This window comes from Phyllobates terribilis, unplaced genomic scaffold (assembly GCF_046119375.1).
Source record: "Phyllobates terribilis strain yellow unplaced genomic scaffold, ASM4611937v1 Scaffold_11__3_contigs__length_659146591, whole genome shotgun sequence".
Taxonomy (NCBI): Eukaryota; Metazoa; Chordata; class Amphibia; order Anura; family Dendrobatidae; genus Phyllobates; species Phyllobates terribilis.
Window position 1 is genome coordinate 121,703,173 of NW_027362771.1, and position 21,440 is coordinate 121,724,612.

The following is a 21,440-nucleotide window of genomic DNA, read 5'->3' on the forward strand; positions in this document are numbered from 1 at the left end:
GGTGTAATTCATCTGGACCTGGAGACTTGAACTCATTTATGTTAGCTAAATATTCCCTCACAATCTTTCTGTTTACAGATAACTTGGATTCCTCTATTCCTTTAAAAGGACAGTGAAGATCAGTTGATGTTACATTTTCTTTCTGAGAGAAAACAGATGCAAAATAGGAATTAAAAAGTTCGGCCTTCTCAACATCCTCTCTTACCATTTCTCCATTTTCATCCTGTAAAAATCTTATAGCATCTTTGACTTTTCTTTCACTTTTGACATACCCCCAAAATCCTTTTCTATTGCTTTTGACATCTCTTGCAAGCCTTAATTCATTGTCAGCTTTAGCTAACCTGATACGTGCCCTGCAGGATCTGCAGACTGCATTATAATCTTTTTTAGATATGCCTCCCTCTTTCCATTTAATAAACATTTCTTTCTTTCTTTTTAGCATGTGTTTAAGTTCTGTGTTCATCCATCCTGGTTTCCTTAAATGCTTCCCATTCTTTCTACTTTTCGGGATTGTTAACGATTGTGCTTTGAGAATCTCATTTTTAAAAATTTCCCATCCTTCCTGGACATTTTTGTCCTTAAGGACATCCAGCCATTGGATCCCTCCTATTCTCTTTCTGAGTCTCTTAAAATCTGCCTTTCTAAAATCTAACCTTGAAGTTTGAGTCTTCACATGTCTTCCTCCTCTAGTTATCCAAAATTCTATAATAGCATGGTCGCTGCCTCCTAGGGTCCCAGCCACTTTTACCTCCTCAACCATTTCCTCCCTGTTTATAAGGATTAGATCCAAAGTAGCAGATCCCCTTGTTTTCTCCCCTACCTTTTGGAAGATAAAGTTGTCAGCAAGAGAGGATAAGAATTTGCTTGACCTGTTAGTTTTACTTGAGAGAGATTCCCAACAAATGTCTGGATAGTTGAAATCTCCCATGACCACTACGTCATATTTTTTGGAGAACTTGGTCATTTGATACATAAAGAGTTCATCCATATCTTCAGCTTGCCCAGGTGGCCTGTAGTAAATGCCTACAATGGTGTCCTTTCCGTTGTTCTCTCCTTGTATTCTTACCCAAACAGTTTCCACAGAACTCCCAGTCTCTGAAGCTTCAATCTCTGTTCAGATATACGCTTTTCTAACATACAATGCAACACCTCCTCCTCGTTTATCAAGTCTGTTTCTTGCAAATAAGTTGTATCCTTTTAGCCTTTTATTCCAATCATGTGTATCGTCCCACCAAGTTTCAGTGATTCCAATGACATCATATTCCTTTTCCTGCATTAGTAGTTCCAATTCTCCTTGTTTGTTGCCCATGCTTTGTGCATTTGTATAAAAACATTTTAGTTTGTGATTGGTTTCTCTTCCTCCCATATTTTTATTATTTAAATTGTTTTGTCTTTGTTCTTCCTTTCCACTTCCAGTAGCAGAGATCTCAATAGTATTTGTCAGCTGTATGGCTTTTTCTGGCCTTTTGTTTCCCTTCCCACATTGTTCTAGTTTAAAGCTCTCCTGATGAGTGTAGCAAGGCGACTTCCAAATACATGTTTTCCAGTCTTCGTAAGGTGCACCCCATCTCTAGCAAGTAGTCCATCGTATAGGTAATTCATTCCGTGATCCAGAAATCCAAATCCTTGTTGACGGCACCATCGACGTAGCCAGTTGTTCACCTGTATAATCTTATTCCACCTCATTGTTCCATGGCCATCCACTGGGAGGATGGATGAGAAGACCACCTGTGCTCCCAATTCTTTCACTTTCTTGCCTAAGTCTTCAAAGTCACTGCAGATGGTTTCCAGGTCCTTTCTTACGGTGTCATTTGTCCCCACATGTATTAGCAGGAATGGGTAGTGATCTGTAGGTCTGAAGAGTCTTGATATCCTGTCAGACACATCTTTAATTTTTGCTCCTGGAAGACAGCACATTTCTCTTGAGGTTATGTCTGGTCTGCAGATAGCGGCCTCTGTTCCTCTTAACAGGGAATCCCCCATGACCACCACTCTCCGTTTTTTCTTCACAACATTCTTCTTTCTCCATCCAGGAGGATTCTGAGGGCTTACAAGGTTATTCATTGCTGGCAAAGTCTTATTTTGCTGTATTTCTTCCTGGTTCTCCTGCGTGAGAGCCTGGTACTGGTTCCTGAGCAGTATGGGTGCTGACTGCCTCTCGATCCTCCTGCTTCTGTGGGTCACATGCTTCCATTCCTCTGTTTCGTCAGGTGCAGTTCGAATTTCTTCTCTTTCTGAATCATGAAGAGATAATTCTGCTCTGTCTAAGAATTCTTCACCTTCCTTAATGATTTTCAAGGTAGTTAACCTCTCTTCTAGATTTCGCAACTTTTCCTCCAACAGGGACACAAGCTTGCATTTCTGGCATGTGAAGTTTGGCTTTTCCACTGGCAAGTCTGTGAACATGTAGCAGGATATGCAGCTCACCAAATGGCTCCTGGACTCTTCCATGTTCTTATTGTTAATGTTCTGAAAACAGTGAAAAAAGCTTAAAAAAAAGCTTCAAAATGCCTTCCGGCGCGCGGTTTACCGATGTCCTCTTTTCAGCTCCAACAGCCAAAATCCAGTGTTCTTTGAGCTCGCGGAGACTCTTCACTTACCCCAAAATGCAGTGGGAATATGCAAATTATCTCCTCAGGACTCCTCCCCTGGTTTACCGATGTCCTCTTTTCAGCTCCAACAGCCAAAATCCAGTGTTCTTTGAGCTCGCGGAGACTCTTCACTTACCCCAAAATGCAGTGGGAATATGCAAATTATCTCCTCAGGACTCCTCCCCTGGTTTACCGATGTCCTCTTTTCAGCTCCAACAGCCAAAATCCAGTGTTCTTTGAGCTCGCGGAGACTCTTCACTTACCCCAAAATGCAGTGGGAATATGCAAATTATCTCCTCAGGACTCCTCCCCTGGTTTACCGATGTCCTCTTTTCAGCTCCAACAGCCAAAATCCAGTGTTCTTTGAGCTCGCGGAGACTCTTCACTTACCCCAAAATGCAGTGGGAATATGCAAATTATCTCCTCAGGACTCCTCCCCTGGTTTAAAGCTGGGAAATTTGCATCATCTGTCCTTTCCTAACGATGATAGTGAACAAGCCATAACCCTAACTAATTAAGGCCTAAAACCTTGGTCAAAGTTATCTGAGCGCACAAATCTCCAAGGGTGCCAAAACTTTTGCATTGTCCCCTTTTAGAGATCATTTAATCTTCAGCTTGTTTAACTGTTCACAATAATAGTAATTTTGACCAGGGGTGGCAAAACTTTTACATGACACTGTAGTGTATTGCATTTAGCTCAAAAAGTTCTATTTTGGTCTCATCTGACCAGAGTACCTTATTCCACATGCAAGCTGTGTACCCTACATGGCTTTTTGCTAATGTCAAATGGGACTTCTTATGGCTTTCTTTCAAAAATGTCTTTCTTCGTGCCACTCTTCGATAAAGGCCAGATTTGTGGAGCATTTGACTAAAAGTTGTCATGTGGACATATTCTCCAACCAGAGCTATGAATTTTTGCATTTCCACCAGAGTACCTTGGGCCTCTTTGCTGCTTCTCTAATTAGTGCTCTCCATGCATGGAATGTCAGTCTAGGTGGACAGCCATGTCTTGGTAGGTTAACAGTTGTGCCATACTCCTTTAATTTTGGATGATGGATTGAACAGTGCTCTGTGAGATGTGCAGAGCTTGACCTATTTTTTTTTTAAATCTAATCCTGCTTTACTGTACTCCACAACTTTTTTCTTCACCTGTCTGGTGTGTTCCTTGGTCTTCATGGTGCTGTTTAATCCCTAGTGTTCTCAAACAAACATCTGAGGACTTCACAGAACAGCTGTAGTTATGCCGAGAATAAATCATATGCAAGTGGACCTAATTTATGTCACTTCTAGGAGCAATTGTTCACTCCGAATATTATTTAGGGGTTTCAGAACATAGGCGGCTGATTACAAATGCAAGTCACAATATTTCAGATTTAGATTTTTAACATAATTAGAAAACAATGTATCATTTACTTTACACTTTCTACATTTTTTAAATACTTGCTACTTTGTGTTGGTATATTGCATAAAATCCCAATAAAATATATTTAAAGAGTAACCGTCATTTTAATTTTTATTTCATAAATCCATAGTACATATGAAAATATGAAACTTTGTAAGAAATTTTATTAGCAAAATCTGCTTTTTTCTTATTCTGGACTGATCATTAATTTTCAAAATCCTCAATTCTCGAGTAAAATCTGTATTCAATGAAAACCGATTTTTACATTATTGAAATAGGAGATGACAGTTGCTACTGATGAGATTCTATGGAGAGGGGAGAGAAGAGCTAGAACCAGAGCTTCTCCCTTCTCCTACTACCCCTCCCATCTTATAGAATCGTATCAGCAACTGTCATCTCTTATTTCAATAAATGGAAAAATCTGTCTTCACTGAACACAGATTTTACCAGCGAATTTAAGATTTTTAAAATGAATGATCAGTCCAGGAGGAGAAAGAAGCTGATTTATCTGTTAAGGTATATTACAAAGTTGGTTATTTTCACTATTGATTTATGAAATAAAAAATAAACGATGGTTACTCTTATATTTGTGGATTTAATATGAAAAAAATGTGGAAAACTTAACAGGGAATGGATAATTTTTCAAGACACTGTAGAAAATGTATACAGAAACAGGAGGGAGGGTTAGGGAGCTGCAACTCTGAATCCAAACAGGGTGAAGATAATCCACTATAGGGTGCCGGTCCTGCTGGTGAGAATAGAAAGAAAACGAAAAGGAGAAAATCGGCACTCCAACAGGTAAAATATGAAAAAGATTTATTGGATCTTTTAATAAAGGGGAAAAATTTAAATTCTTACTTGTTTCTGGCGCTAGGGTTGCGTAAGAAACGAGTAAGAATTTAAAATGTTTCCCCTTTTTTAAATGAACCAATAAAGTTTTTTCATATATTACCTGCTGGAGTGCCAATTTTCTCCTTTTCATTTTCTTAAAAAATGTATAAGGTACAGTAAAGAAAAAAACGTATAATAATAAATTAACTTTCACAACCATTGCTTTCAAATCTGAGTTTCAAAAGAACATTTTATCTGCATATTATCAATTTGCTGCATACTATGAGTTTCATATGTAGATAGTTGAAAGCAATTATTTTTTAACTCGTACACACATGAATTGCAGAGTATTCATTTTGGAATATGGGTGAATCTAATATAGACAAACTTTTGTTTTACAATTAAGACATTTGTACAAATTCCTCTGTAATCTGTTATGCAGTTATGTAGGGCATGAACATCTGGAAATTCTTTGACTAACTAAAGCTAATTAAAGTATTTATCAATATAACTCTTTTTATAATTGAGATGTTCTTGTAAAGTGAAAAAACAGCTGTTGTATGATGCTTTAGAACTGAAGTGCTGCTCTTGGCATGGACACTGCTGCTCTTATATATGGTACATGACTGTATTCACTGTCCAACCTCCTTTTTGTGTCTAAAGCACATATTCAACAGGTTTTTAAATGTCACAGTACAAAATAACAAAGCTGCTATAAAATTAAGCAAACTTATTGACCTTTTGTTTCTGCAAAGTTCATCTTAATTTTTCATGTAATCACACATATTTGTGATGAAAAACATAAATTATTCTGCAATACAATACTTAATATCAACTGAGTGGACGTCCAGGCTTGAGATTGAAGTCTGCAGTCACTCTATGTAACTGCAGACTTGTGAATACCCACAGTGCTTACTGTACACGCTGTAAGAATTCTCCAGTGCTAGCGCCGGGAGCAGCCATGTGCGTAACCACAAGTATGAGATTTACATACATGTGGTCATGTGCCGCCTAGACATGCATATCTTTGCTCCATACAAATAAACTGAGTGAAACTGAACAAGTCTAGTCAGAATGTGGCCTAAATTATGCAAATCACACACTTGTAGACACATGACAGCCCGCAAAAAGAAATTGCAGATTTGAACCCTAAGCCTAGACAATTTATGTCAATTTTCCATCCAAATAACACTTGAAAAAATATAATTATTGAAAAATAAGCATTGACTTCAATAGGTAGTCAAAGAGATATTTTTCTAGCCTGTCTCAATATTATCATTAGCACCATTTATTAATTTGAGATCAGAAATTAGTTATATGATCATAAAATTTTTTACACTTTGACCATTTAAGTTGATAAACGATTTTCGTTTTAAAGTGAAATTACTCTACTTCTTTTCACTTCATGACCGTGCACTTTTCCGTTTTTGAGCTTTGCTTTTTCCTCCCCTTATTCCAAGAGCCATAACTTTTTTATTTTTCCGTCCCCATCCGTATTTTGCGGATGAGTTGTAATTATGAATGACACATTTTATCATGTGATGCACTGGAAAGCAGAAAAAAATTCCAAGTGCATTGAAATTGCAAAAACAAGTGCAATTCCACAGTTGTTTTTAGTCTTTTCATTTACCATGTTCACTATATGGTAAAACGGACCGGGCAATATGATTCTCCAGGTCAGTACAAATATGAAGATACCAAACATGTGTAGGGTTTTTTATTTAAGTGGTGAGAAATAGTGTTGAGCGAACATGCTCGACACTGCTCGGTACTCGCCCGAGCATCACGCTACTCAGGATGTTCGGCGAGCACCGAGCATTTCCGGGTTACTCGGGCGGGAGCTCGGGTCTCCGCCCTGCATGTTTGGCGCTCTTTACAGAGCCAAGGAACATGCAGGGATTGCCAGCCAGTCACTGTAATGCTGCAGCCATGTTGGTTGTGGGCATTACAGTGATTGGCTGGCCGCACAGCGTCACCTCGAGTATTTAAAACCGGGCGCCGCCATCTTGGACACAGTCGCTCCAGATTAGACAGTGTAGGGACAGCGCTGCTGATTTAGGGAGAGACATAAACTGCGAAATAGTTAGTGTAGGTTCTGTAAAGGCTGCCAGAACAAACAAACAGTCCTTTTCAGGACTAATATCCATCCCAGATACCAGGCAGGCAGGCTGTATAGGAGACACAGTGGTTATACCAGCAAATGCTGCATTACAGTCATGTGTGCTCCTGTTGCTGAAATTGCTGGACTCAGCACCAGGTGTCGGGGGCCAGGAAATATCCTTTTTTTTTCATCTAAATCCTCCTTTTTTTTTCCTCCTTCACACTGTACAAATACCCGTCTTATTAACCTTTTGGTGTCCCCCCCCCCAAAAAAAAAGCGTGTCTCTGATCTTTCAGACACAAATATAACTGTTGAAAACAGTCTGGTGTAGGCTAGAGAAACAGAAGTGTTGTTTTGCACTTCCACGGTTCAAACCTCTGTATTATCCATTTTGGCCATTTGTATCTAAAAAAAAACAGTTTGAGTGTGTCGCTCACTGTTCAGCCGCAAATATCTCTATTTAAAAAAGTGTGGTATATCCCAGTAAACAATAACTGTGGTTTTGCCATCCCACGGTAAAAAATCTCTATTATTCAGCTTTTGGTAGTTTTTTCCGTAAAGAAAAACAGTAGTGTCTCCTGACTGTTGTGACAGAAAAATATATCTGTTGAAAATAGTCTTGTGTAGGCCCGACATCCCAGTGTGGTTTCGCAGTTCCATGGGTAAAATCGCTGTACTATTTAGTTTTGGGCCTTTGGTATCTAAAAAAAAAAGCAGTTTGAGTGTTTCGCTCACTGTTCAGCCGCAAATATCTCTATTTAAAAAAGTGTGGTATACCCCAGTAAACAATAACTGTGGTTTTGCCATCCCACGGTAAAAAATCTCTATTATTCAGCTTTTGGTAGTTTTTTCCGTAATGAAAAACAGTAGTGTCTCCTGACTGTTGTGACACAAAAATATATCTGTTGAAAATAGTCTTGTGTAGGCCCGACATCCCAGTATGGTTTCGCAGTTCCATGGGTTAAATCGCTGTACTATCCAGTTTTGGGCCTTTGGTATCTAAAAAAAAAGCAGTTTGAGTGTGTCGCTCACTGTTCAGCCGCAAATATCTCTATTTAAAAAAGTGTGGTATACCCCAGTAAACAATAACTGTGGTTTTCCTCTTCCACGGTTCTAATCTACTCTTTATTACCCTTTTTCCATTGATAGTGCAAGTGTAAGCTATTTTACTTCATTTACAAGGGGCAAGGCGCGTGGCAAGGGACGTGGAAGTGGACGTTCTGGTGATGGTTCGTGCAGAGGACGGGGCCATGGCCAAGGTGAAAATGTGCCACAACCAACAGCCACATCTTCTCGCTCCCACTTCTTGACCGAATTACTAGGGAAGCACAGAACAAAACCAGTATTGAGAACTGATCAGTGTGAACAGGTTATTAATTGGATAGCAGATAATACTTCCAGTTACCTGGGCACCACCACCTCCGGTCTGTCTTCCACACGGTCAACTCTTAGTAGCCATGAGTCTCGACCGCATACTCCTCCTCACCCTGATGCTCCTTCCTTCCACCATGCCGAGTGTCGTCAGACAGCAAGTGGTCCCACACTTGGACACTCTGAAGAGCTGTTTACTGGTCCATTTCCATATTTGGGCCCCTCGCCTGATACGCTTGAAGTGGTGGAAGAGGAGATCCCATGTTGCGATGCCCAAATATTTGAACAGCCACGGCCACAGGAAGTCGACTTTGGCAATCTGTCACAAGAGGTGGACGATGACGAGACACAATTGCCAGGAAGTGAGGAGGAGGATCGTGGTGCACAAGTGGAAGAGAAGGAGGTGGTGGATGATCTAGTAACTGACCCAATGTGGAAGGAGGACATGCAGAGTGAGGCCAGAAGCACACAGGAGGAGGGAGGCAGAGTACCCCAACAGGCAGGGAGAAGCAGTGTGGTGGCCGCAGACAGAAGGCAGGCAACCGTTCCCCGTAACACCAACACGAGGGACATTGCCAGTACAAGCGGTAGGTCTTCCAGAGTCTGGAATTTTTTTAAAGACTCTGCTGATAACCCAAAAAAGGCCATATGTTCCACCTGCCATGCCAGCATCAGCAGGGGTGACAAAACTACCAGCCTGACCACCACCAGCATGATCAGGCACATGGCAGCAAAGCACCCGACTTTGTGGGGCGAAACCCAGGGTCCACGACCAGTGTCAGCGGGTGTCACCACTGCTTCTTCCACTGTTGTGCGTGCAATAGAACCCCCTGTTGTGTGTGCAAGGCAATACCCTGTCCATACTGCATTTAAAGATGCCCTCTCCTCTCAGTCTTCACTTGCTATGGCAGTTTCTCAAGAAACAGCATCAACGTCCACGTCCACGTCCCACTGCAGCGTTCAATTGTCCATATTCTAGACCTTTGAACGAAAGCGGAAATTCGCAGCTAACGCCCCACAGGCCACAGTCCTAAATTCGCACATTTCATGACTGCTTGCGTTGGAAATGCTGCCTTTTAGGCTGGTGGAGACGGAATCCTTCCGCAATCTTATGGCGGTGGCCGTCCCTCGGTACTCGGTCCCCAGCCGACACTATTTTGCCCGGTGTGCCATCCCCGCACTACACAAGCACGTGTCCCAAAGCATCTGCCATGCCCTCAACAACGCAGTTACTGGGAGAGTCCACCTGACAACGGACACGTGGACAAGTGCTTGTGGCCAAGGATGGTACATCTCTCTGACGGCACACTGGGTAAACATAGTGGAAGCCGGGACCCAGTCGGACCTTGGGACGGAACACATCCTCCCCACACCGAGGATTGCGGGCCCTATGTCTGTCAGAGTTGCCCCCACAGTGTACAGCTCCTGCGCATCCTCCTCCTCCTCCTCATGTTCAGCCTCCATCTCAGATATCACCACATCAGTTACAAGCTGGAAGCATTGCAGTACTGCCTCCGCCAAGCGGCAACAGGCTGTGCTGAAACTCATAAGCTTAGGTGATAAACCTCACACTGCTTGTGAGATGTGGACAGCTGTGAAAGAGCAGGCAAATCTGTGGCTGAGACCGCTGAACCTACATCCCGGCATGGTCGTGTGTGACAATGGCCGTAACCTGGTGGCGGCTCTGAGGCGAGGTGAGATCACACACGTACCATGCCTGGCTCATGTGCTTAACCTCGTGGTTCAGTGGTTTCTTAAATCGTACCCCGAGTTGCCAGATCTGCTCGTGAAAGTACGCCGCCTGTCAGCTCATTTTCGCAAGTCGGCTACAGCTTCCGCCGCCCTTGCTGTGTTGCAGCAGCATTTGCAGCTTCCGGCACACCGACTGGTGTGTGATGTCCCCACACGTTGGAACTGTTCCCTCCACATGTTGCAAAGGATTTGTGAGCAGAAGAGAGCAGTTGTGGAGTACCAGCTGCAACAAGGCCGTCGATATTCAGGTCAGACTCCACACATAAGACCTCAGGAGTGGACCTGGATGTCTGACATATGTACCATCCTGACAAACTTTGAGGAGGCCACCAAGATGGTGAGTGGCGATGATGCCATTATTAGTGTCAGCATCCCACTTGTCTGTCTTTTGCAACGCTCTCTGCAGAGAATTAAAGAGGAGGCATTGCAGCCAGAGTATGATGAGATGGATCAAGAAGCCGTAGCGGGCGATTACACACAGCCCAGCCTCATCTCATCCCAACGTGCATTGTGGGACAATGAGGGAGAGGAGGAGGAGGAGGAGGAGGAAGAACAGGAGCTGCTATCATGCATTGTAGACGGTAGTACCTGTACAAGTGTCATACCGTCGGTTCAGCGTGGGTGGCCTGAGGACATGGGGGAGGAGAAAGAGGAGGAGGAGGAGGAGAGCATGGTCAGTCATCATCTTGGTGAGGACACGGAAATCTTGCCCGTTACCAGTCTGGCACGCATGGCTGACTTTATGTTACGCTGCCTTAACCGTGACCCTCGCATTGTCAAAATGTTGGGTGACAGTCATTACTGGTTGGTGACACTTGTAGACCCCCGCTACAAGGAGAACTTTCACTCTCTTATTCCTGAGGTGCAGAGGTCTACAAAAATGGGGCAGTACCAGAAGGCCCTTGCTGCAGAACTCTTAAAAAAATTCCCATCTGAGCACGCTAGCGGCAGAGGTCACAGTTCGTTGTCCAACCAAGGCGTACAGACGAGAGAGATGCAACTCCAATCCAGCAGAGGCAGGGGAACACTGTCAACGTTCTGGGACAGTTTTCTGACACCCGCCCAGCTTACAGGCCCTGAGGCGCGGGGTACTCTCACAAGGAGTGGAAAGTTTCAAAAGATGGTGAGGGAGTACCTTACCGACTGTACCAGCATCCTCTGTGATTCCTCTGTGCCTTTTAATTATTGGGTATCCAAGCTGGACACTTGGAATGAACTCGCTCTGTACGCCTTGGAGGTCCTGGCCTGCCCTGCCGCTAGCGTGTTATCGGAGCGTGTTTTTAGTGCCGCTGGGGGAATTATAACTGATAAGTGCACTCGCCTGTCAACTGACAATGCTGACAAGCTGACCCTTATCAAAATGAACAAGGGCTGGATTGGGCCAGACTTCTCATCACCACCAAATGACAGCAGAGTAACATAAAGTCAAATCCACTGTGTTATTTCGGGAGGTGTATTCACATGCACCGCTTCACACCCACACATTGGTATACGCTTCCTCGTTTTGGCTGTTTTATCTTCTTCTCCTTATCCTCAGCCTCCACCACCACTATACCACCAGGGTGCCAGCATTGCAAGTTCCTCCGTCCTTATTTTTGGCAGCTTTTGCTTGCAAGGTATAAGCAAATACTATGGGACACCCACTCCCCAATAATGGGACTTATGTTTGTAATATGCTGTACTGCATGGCTCTTGTAAGGGGCATTGCAAGTTGCTCCGTCCTAATTTTTAGCAGCTTTTGCTTGGAAAGCATAAGCAAATACCATGGGAGACCCACTCCCCAATAATGGGACTTATGTTTGTAATATGCTGTACTGCATGGCTCTTGTAAGGGGCATTGCAAGTTGCTCCGTCCTAATTTTTGGCAGCTTTTGCTTGCAAGGCATAAGCAAATTCTATGGGACACCCACTCCCCAATAATGAGACTTATGTTTGTAATATGCTGTACTGCATGGCTCTTGTAAGGGGCATTGCAAGTTGCTCCGTCCTAATTTTTAGCAGCTTTTGCTTGGAAAGCATAAGCAAATACCATGGGAGACCCACTCCCCAATAATGGGACTTATGTTTGTAATATGCTGTACTGCATGGCTCTTGTAAGGGGCATTGCAAGTTGCTCCGTCCTAATTTTTGGCAGCTTTTGCTTGCAAAGCATAAGCAAATACTATGGAACACCCACTCCCCAATAATGGGACTTATGTTTGTAATATGCTGCACTGCATGGCTCTTGTAAGGGGCATTGCAAGTTGCTCCGTCCTAATTTTTGGCAGCTTTTGCTTGTAAAGCATAAGCAAATACTATGGGAGACCCACTCCCCTATAATGGGACTTATGTTTGTAATATGCTTTACTGCATGGCTCTTGTAAGGGGCATTGCAAGTTGCTCCGTCCTAATTTTTGGCAGCTTTTGCTTGCAAAGCATAAGCAAATACTATGGGAGACCCACTCCCCTATAATGGGACTTATGTTTGTAATATGCTGTACTGCATGGCTCTTGTAAGGGGCATTGCAAGTTGCTCCGTCCTAATTTTTGGCAGCTTTTGCTTGCAAGGCATAAGCAAATACTATGGGAGACCCACTCCCCAATAATGGGACTTATGTTTGTAATATGCTGTACTGCATGTGACGCGGCCCCTGGGCCGTGTGTACACGTGTGTGGGATACCCGGTGCCGGGTCTCTGGGGTCTGTAGTCTCCGTGGCGGTGACCCGGTCCCGTGGCTCAGGCTGGTCAAACCAGTGGCAGTCTTTCTTAGGTTTTGAGGTTAATTGTCTGACTGCGCCACCCGTGGATTGCGGTCAGGGAGTACCACCGCTGCGAGGCAGACCGCTGAGGCTGGTGTTGTGTGCGCAGCAGAGAATGGGATAACGCCCCACGAGAGGAGTATAGCCTCAGGGCAGTGAGTGTGGATGATGGGCGTGATGGTGCACGAGCGCAGCAAGAGCGACTCAGAGTCTTTGCAGTGCAGTTCAGGGTCTTTATTGATGATTATAAGGTAGACCCTCCCGGGAGTACTGGCTAGCATAAGAGGCCTGGTCAGTCTGTGAGCAAGCAGGAGTTCCCCTTGCCAGGTGGAATTGTAGGCCTCCCCATCTGTCTGCACTCTTCCTGGCTACCTTGCTGTAAGCGGGTAGAAGTAGCCCACGTCCCTGAGTGTACCGTGTAGTGCTCACCCGTATGGCTGGTGACTTGGGGCCTCCTGTTAGCCTCCGCTCCACGACGGCGGTGCTGGTCCCTTGCTTGTGACTGAGCCTCCGGGCTTCTATGGCCAGAGGACCTGAAATCCCCTGCTGGCTGGTTTCTGCTGCTGGATATATAAGTCCTCACAGCCTCGGACTCCTGTGTCCGGTTCCTATTGTCTTCTGCCAGGGCGAGCTCTGCTCAGCTTCCAGCCCCTGGTCTTTATCTCCTAGCTCCTACAGAGCTCCTTGCTGTTACTTTTCCTTGCTCTCACTCTGACTCTAACTGTTCTCTGTTCTCTGACTCACTCAACCCCGCCCCAGATCCAGTTTATAAGGGCAGAATTCTCCCCTCCCAGGACTGGGGCAGGAGGATGTTGCATGTTTAAGGGATCCTGACCAGGAAACCTCCCACTTGCTCTCCGACGTAATATCTCTATTACTGTGGTGACCAGACCCCTGGGGTGCCACACATGGCTCTTGTAAGGGGCATTGCAGTTCCTCATAATTTTTGGAAAGCCTTCTATTCACTGCTTAGGCCAACAGTGCACAGGAGACCCAGTTGCTATAAATGGAAAAAAAGGTTTAGTTAACGCCCTCTGACCTCCATGTCATTTTCAAGGGGCATTGGAGTGCCTCGAAATTTTTGGTAGGCATTGCACTCACTGTATGCCCTATAACTGTGTAGCCGAACCGCTCCTTTTGTTACAGAAACATATCCTACAAGACATATCTGGTTGACTGGCCTGATATTGATGTGAATGGTCCCTGTTCCTCCTGCTCTTTCTCCTTTGCCACTACCTCATCCATCATTTATCACCTGAAGCTTTGTTTTAATGGGAGTCATAGAACTTGGATAGTAGCAGGAAATCATCCAGCAATCCTCGGAGGAGGTAGGATATGCGCCAAAACGCTGACCACCTCAGGCCTAGTCGCTACTACATACATGCGCTTGCATTACAACAAAACAAAGCAGATGCTAACTTCTATCATCCTCATCATGCTCCTCACCTTGGCACTCTCAACTCCCCTGATGGAGAAGCCAGGGCCCACTGGAGGAGTCTGATAGTCCGGTGGGCTCTGCCAATGCTGCCCTAAAGCAGGCCAGGCTAAGAAAAGTGTGGGAAAGGTTACCGGGACAAATAGGGGTGGCTGGGGACCGAGTATGGACACCCGGCCACCCCCATGGAGGCTGAGGAGCAAGCGGGGACACCCGGCCACCAGGCGGCTGAGAACTGAGTATGGATACCAGGCCGCCGACACAGCCATGGCGTGGTGGCCAGATTCCACCTCCACATGCCTAAAAGGCCCAATTTAAAGTGCAAGCAAGCAAGCAGTATGGTATTGCAGCCTGGGGGTGGGTGGGTGGCAGGCTGCATACTTGCGCTTCCATTGCAAGGAATGGGAGAGGTACAATTGAACACTGCCCTGGGACAAGGACTTGAAAGGGGATAGTTGCAACTCTGCAATGACAGGTGCAAGGTGGGAGGCATCTTCGCATGTACCATGAACAGGGGTTTGGAATGCACACACTACAGCGGAATAGGCTCTCCTTCCCACTAAATGCACTGGGGAGGGCACAGGTAATGTTTTAGTATACGCGCTTAATCTTATGTATAAGGCACACCAGGACAAATAGGGGCGGCTGGGGACTGAGTATGGATACCTCGCTGCCGAAGCAGCCATGAGCTAGTGGCCAGCTTCGGCCTCCTCCAAACTAAAAGGCCCCATTTCAAGTGCAAGCTAGCAGTATGGATTTGCAGTCTGGGGGTGGGTGGGTGTCAGGCTGCACACTTACACTTGCATTAAAATAAAACATAGCAGATGCTAACTTCTGTCACCATCATCATGCTACTCACCTTGGCACTCTCAACTCCACCGATGGAGAAGTCAGGGCCCACCGGAGGAGTCTGGTTCTCTGGTGGGCTAGTCCAATGCTGCCTAAAGCAGGCCGGGCTAAGAAAAGTGTGTGGGGGGATGTTCCAAGGAGAAATAGGGGCGACTGGGGACCGTTTATGGACAACTGGCTGCCCCCGGGCGGCTGGGGACTGAGTATGGATTCCAGGCCGCCAACACAGCCATGACGTGGTGGCCAGATTCCACCTCCACATGCCTAAAAGGCCCAATTTCAAGTTCAAGCAAGCAAGCAGTATGGTATTGCAGCCTGGGGGTGGGTGAGTGGCAGGCTGCATACTTGCGCTTGTATTGCAAGAAATGGGGGAGGTACAATTGAACACTGCCCTGGGACTAGAACTTGCATGGGGATAGTTGCAAGTCTGCATCTTCTGATGCGGTAAGGATCACTTATGATGGGCACACTTTTAGACAGTGACCTGGGAGTCAGAGATGCTTCCAGGGGTCTTCCCCATGCTGTTCCCAAGTCTTTTCAGCACTTTCTGCATGTGTCACACAGCACATGGCCAGATAAGGTTGTAAAATGTTAAAATGACATTTCCCGGTGAATGCATTTGTCATAGTTGAAAGCAATACAAAAGTGCAAAAACGCATAAAAAATGCTACTTGTGAACATAGCCGAAGGTGTGGAGGAGTATTTTTATTTTTGGTCATTTATTTTAACTTATACACAAGTCTTTTCCCTGGAAAGGATGTTCCTTAACATATTTCACAGGAAAAAAGTTTCACTTTCGTTTTTGAACGTTTTATTGTGATTCCGTAAAAGTGGCTTAATACCTCTGACCACGTTGTTGACAGCAGTGACCTGGGGGTCAGAAATGCTTCCTGGGGCGATCCCCATGCTGTCCCCATGTCATTTGAGCACTGTCACTATCGTTTTGGGCACTTGTTAGGCTTTTAAAAGACTGCCGGGGGTGCCACCGCAAAAATGCTCGAGTCTCCCATAGACTAACATTGGGCTCGTTGCTCGGGTCGAGCACCCGAGTATCACGGCGAGCTCGGCCCGAGCTTCGAGCACCCGTCATTTTAGTGCTCGCTCAACTCTACTGAGAAACAATTCGGAAATTTGTAAGAAACATTTTTTTTCTTTATGTCTCCATTTTCCGAGACCTGTAGCATTCTAATTTTTCTGGATATGGGGCTATGTGAGGGCTTATTTTTTGTGCCCTGTGCTGACAATTTTAATGATACCATTTTGGGGTAGATACGATGTTTTGATCGCCTCTTATTGCATTTTATTGCATAGCTACGCTGGCCATAAAAATGTAATTCTGAAGTTTTGTTTTTTTTCTCATTACATCGTTTACCGATTGGATACATTTATTTTACATTTTGATAGATCGGACTTTTCTGAACGCGGCGATACCAAATATGTGTATTTTTTTAATTTATTTATTTTTAATGTGGCAAAAGGGGGGTGATTTGAACTTTTGTGTTTTGTTTATTTTTTAGATATTTTTAAAAACTTGTATTTTTTTACTGAATTTAATAGTCCCCTTAGGAGAGAGACTTAAAGTTACAATCACTTGCGGTATACATATCAGTGCTTCAGCATTGTTATGTTTAGCAGAAATCATGATCTCTTATGAACGTCGGCCAAGATCTCCTCTGAAACCTAGTTGTCATGATAACCCATCGGCACCCCACAATCACATGACAAAAGTGTTATAGATTAAATGGGTTTTCCCAGAATAGAGGAAAAATACATAACACAAATATTTTTTTATTATAAATAAATTCCTAAATATATTAACATCAGTGAGCAATTTCCATTCATATTGTATAGGGAAATAATCACTATAAAATTAAAAGAATTCTAGGACAGGTCAGTTGCCTGCCTGTGAGCATGTACAGTAGGAAGCCATGCTGCTGTGACCTGGAAATAAATTGACAGAATTTGGTATATGTTATTTCCAGCTCACAGCAGCCTTTCAGCATTCGGAAAGACAGGATGGACAAAAGTGTGAGCAGCCTTTTCTTCAGTACCTCTATTATCTCCAGTATTAGATCAGAAAGTTATAGTGATGAGCAGTGTGAACAGCCTTTTCTTACCCCTGGTATCTACCATTTTAGATCAGAAAGACAGGAAAGACAGCAGTGTGAGTGGACTCTTATCCTCAGTATTCTTGATATCTCCAGTAATCTATCAGAAAGACATGTTAGTCAGAAGTGTGAGCAGCTTATTCTTACTTCAACAGCCCAGGAATCTATAATATTAGATCATAAATACAGGGTGCCCAGCAGTGTGAGCGACTTCTTATCCTCAGCACTACTGATATCTTCAGTAAAAACCCAAAAAGAGAAACCATACACACTGGTCATACACACTAAAATAAAGAACTAGTCAACAATGATGTTAGATTAAAAAACCTTTAATCAAAGTCCATTGTTCTAGGTGGCACTGAAACAAAATTGCACACGGATATAAGAACAACTAAAATAAGAGGACTTGGTAGTGCATCAATATTCAATATCCATAATTAATAAGAAGCCAGATTACACCATAATTGCACAAGATATGCCTATATATATATATATATATATATATATATATATACTCTATTTTATATGCTTTGACTCAAAGTAAATTGCAGCTCTGTCATTGTATAGCGTCATAGGCAAGATGCTACCAAAAAACCTCATCATATGATTGTTATGGATACACATAAATGCTCAAAGAGAAAAGAGCATGCATAGTAAAAAGAGAGAGGTATGTATAAGACATTAATGTATGTCGATGTATAAGCTTGCCACATTAGTCAAAGGCTACAAATATGCACTGCATGGAAGGAAATCTCAGTACCTGGTGGTCCCTGGCTCTGTGTGATGCACGCCAACCCCGACGCGCATTTTGGCACACCTTCATCAGGGGTATATAAAATATCTTCAGTATTAGATCAGAAAGACAGGGTGAACAGCAGTGTGAGCAGCCTCTTCTTACCTCAACACCCCTGTTATCTCTAGTACTAGATTAGAAAAACAGAGCATACAGCAGAGTGAGCAGTTTCTTAATACCTCAGCACTCTGGTATTTCCAATATTACACTGTGCTCCAAATTATTATGCAAATAATATTTTCTCAGATTTTCCCAAATTACCTATATGAATTGCAGTCATTGTAATTTTCCAGTCAAATAACTCTTAGAGTACAATTGAAAGGTTTTTGTACAAACTGCCTATGATAACAGTATATTTTTAAAAATATAAAAAACTCAAACTGCACTCAAAATGCATGTTCCAAATTATTATGCATAGCAGAGTTTTCAACCTTTTCATTTTAATAAAGAACAAAAAAATGGTCATTTTTTAAATTATAAGCATTAGCAGGTTATTACAAACTGAAATCAAACAGTTTTCAACTCAAAACTTTATTCTAGGTGATGTTACATTTGCACATAGGACCCCTTGTTCGAAATGAGCTTCTGAACTCTCTCGTCCATTGAATTTGTCAGGTTTTGGATGGTTTCTGCTTTAATTGTTTTGCATGAGGACAGAATACCCTCCCAGAGCTGTTGCTTAGAAGTGAACTGCCTCCCGCCATCATAGACACTCCTTTTGATGATGCTCCAGAGGTTCTCAATGGGGTTGAGGTCAGGGGAGCATGGGTGCCACACCATAAGTTTGTCCCCTTTTATGCCCATAGCAGCCAGAGATGCAGATGTGTTATGTGCAGCATGAGACGGGGCATTATCATGTATGAAATGATCTCGATGGTCCAGATGGATGGAGTGGAGGATGGCTGGTTGATGGACACCCCATGCAAACACAGCTACGGCGCTAACAAGGAGGAGGTGGAGTAATGTTTTGGGCTGGAATCATGGGGAGAGAGATTGTCGGCCCTTTTAGGATCCCTGAAGGGGTAAAGATGAACTTCATAATGTATGTTGAGCTTCTCAAACAGCACTTCCTTCCATGGTTCAAGAAGAAGAACCGTGCATTCCGCAGCAAGATCATTTTCTTGCATGATAATGCCCCATCTCATGCTGCACATAACACATCTGCATCTCTGGCTGCTATGGGCATAAAAGGGGACAAACTTATGGTGTAGCACCCATGCTCCCCTGACCTCAACCCCATTGAGAACCTCTGGAGCATCATCAAAAGTAGTGTCTATGATGGCGGGAGGCAGTTCACATCTAAGCAACAGCTCTGGGAGGGTATTCTGTCCTCATGCAAAACAATTAAAGCAGAAACTATCCAAAACCTGACAAATTCAATGGACGAGAGAGTTCAGAAGCTCCTTTCGAACAAGGGGTCCTATGTGCAAATGTAACATCACCTATAATAAAGTTTTGAGTTAAAAACTGTTTGATTTCAGTTTTAATAACCTGCTAATGCTTATAATTTAAAAAATGACCATTTTTTTGTTCTTTATTAAAATGAAAAGGTTGAAAACTCTGCTGTGCATAATAATTTGGAACATGCATTTTGAGTGCAGTTTGAGTTTTTTATTTTTTTAAAAATGTACTGCTATCATAGGCAGTTTGTGCAAAAACCTTTCAATTGTACTCTAATAGTTATTTGACTGGAAAATTACAATGACTGCAATTCATATAGGTATTTTGGGAAAATCTGAGAAAATATTATTTGCATAATAATTTGGAACACAATGTATAGCAGACAGACAAGGTGGACAGCAGTGTGAGTGGCTACAGTGGGGAAAAAAAGTCCTTCGAAAGCTCTTTGGTCTTCACCATAGTGGAGTTTGGAGTGTGACTGTTTGAGGTTGCAGACAGGTGTCTTTTAAACTGATAACAAGTTCAAATAGGTGCCAGTACTACAGGTAATGAGTGGAGTGCAGAGGAGCCTCTTACTGAAGAAGAATATGTGAGAGCCAGAAGCCTTGCTTGTTTGTAGGTGACCAAATACTTATTTCACCAAAATTTGAAAAAAATTTCTTTCCAAATCAGACAATGTGATTTTCTGGATTTGTTTTCTCATTTTGTCTCTCATAGTTGCTGTTTACCTATGATGTCAATTACAGGCCTCTCTCATCTTTTTAAGTGGGAGAACTTGCACAATTGGTGGCTGACTAAATACTTTTTTCCCCCACTGTATTCTTACTTCAGCACTCCTGTTTAGTGATGAGTGAGCATGTTCAGTTAACCGTTTCGGCGAGTATGCTCAGGCGAGTACCGAGTATCTTCAGCGTACTCGGTGATATGTTTGAATCACTCCCATGTGCATGATTTGCGACTGTTTGACAGCTTTAATACATGTGAGGAATGCTTAAGAAGCAAGCATTCCTCACAAGTATTAAAGCTATCAAACAGTCGTAAATCATGCACACGGGAGTGATTCAAACACATCACCGAGTACGCTCAAGATACTCGGTACTCGCCAGAGTATACTCGCCGAAAGGGTTAACTAAACATAATCGGTCATCACTACTCCTGTTATCTCCAATATTAAATAAGAAAAATAATGTGGAACGCAGTGTGAGCAGCCGCTTCTTACCTCCACACCTCTGGTATCTCCAGTATTAGATCATAAAGATAGGATGGACAGCAGTGTGAGCAACCTCTTCTTACCTGTGTTTTCTCAAACTGTACATGTTTTTCAGCTGAAAATTTTTGCTAATGAAGAAATAACTGATAAACAGTAATAAAAACATGAGAACCAAATGACTTAACTATGTTGCAATGGGCAGAATAATATAGATATAAAGAGCCTGTAATTAGAGATGAGCGGTGTTCGACTAGAACTGTTCGCCAATCTCAAATTCGAGCTGTTTTGGGCGGTGTTCGAGTTGTTCGACGAACCCGAACGATTTGCAAAAAATTCGGCTGTTCGAGGTTATGTTCGATAACTGTTCGTGCACCAAAAGCGTGTCCTGCATGGATTGTCTGCCACTCACTGTAATGCCACAGCCATGGTGGTTGTGGCATTACAGTGATTGCCCAAATCGATGGGAACAGTGCCAACAGTGAAACATGAAAAGCCGGCAATTCAGCAGCGGCATACACCTGTACCCGACAATTTAGAACCGAAAGAATAGAGCTTCACACATAGATTAGATAGATATAAACATGTCAGCCACATATATACGAAGTACAGTGAAAGTGCTGCTTACTGTACTTGTCATTTAGCGTAAAGGATTTATCAAAAAAAATAATAGTGTTTTCATGCACCGTCTCTTTAAAAAAGCCGTCCGGCAATTCAGCAGCGGTACCCGACAATTTATAACAGACAGAATAGAGCTTCACACATAGATTAGATAGATAGAAACATGTCAGCCACATATATAAGAAGTACAGTGATAGTGTTGATTACTGTACCTGTCATTTAGTGTTAAAATAAAGGAT

General features: G+C 43.3%; 1 protein-coding gene across 1 annotated transcript in view; it reads left to right on the forward strand.

The window, feature by feature from the left end:
• Positions 1 to 21,440, forward strand: part of LOC141165727 (dynein axonemal heavy chain 3-like) — a 2,796,342-nt gene that overhangs the window by 838,370 nt on the left and 1,936,532 nt on the right. The gene's annotated exons all lie outside the window — the stretch shown is intronic.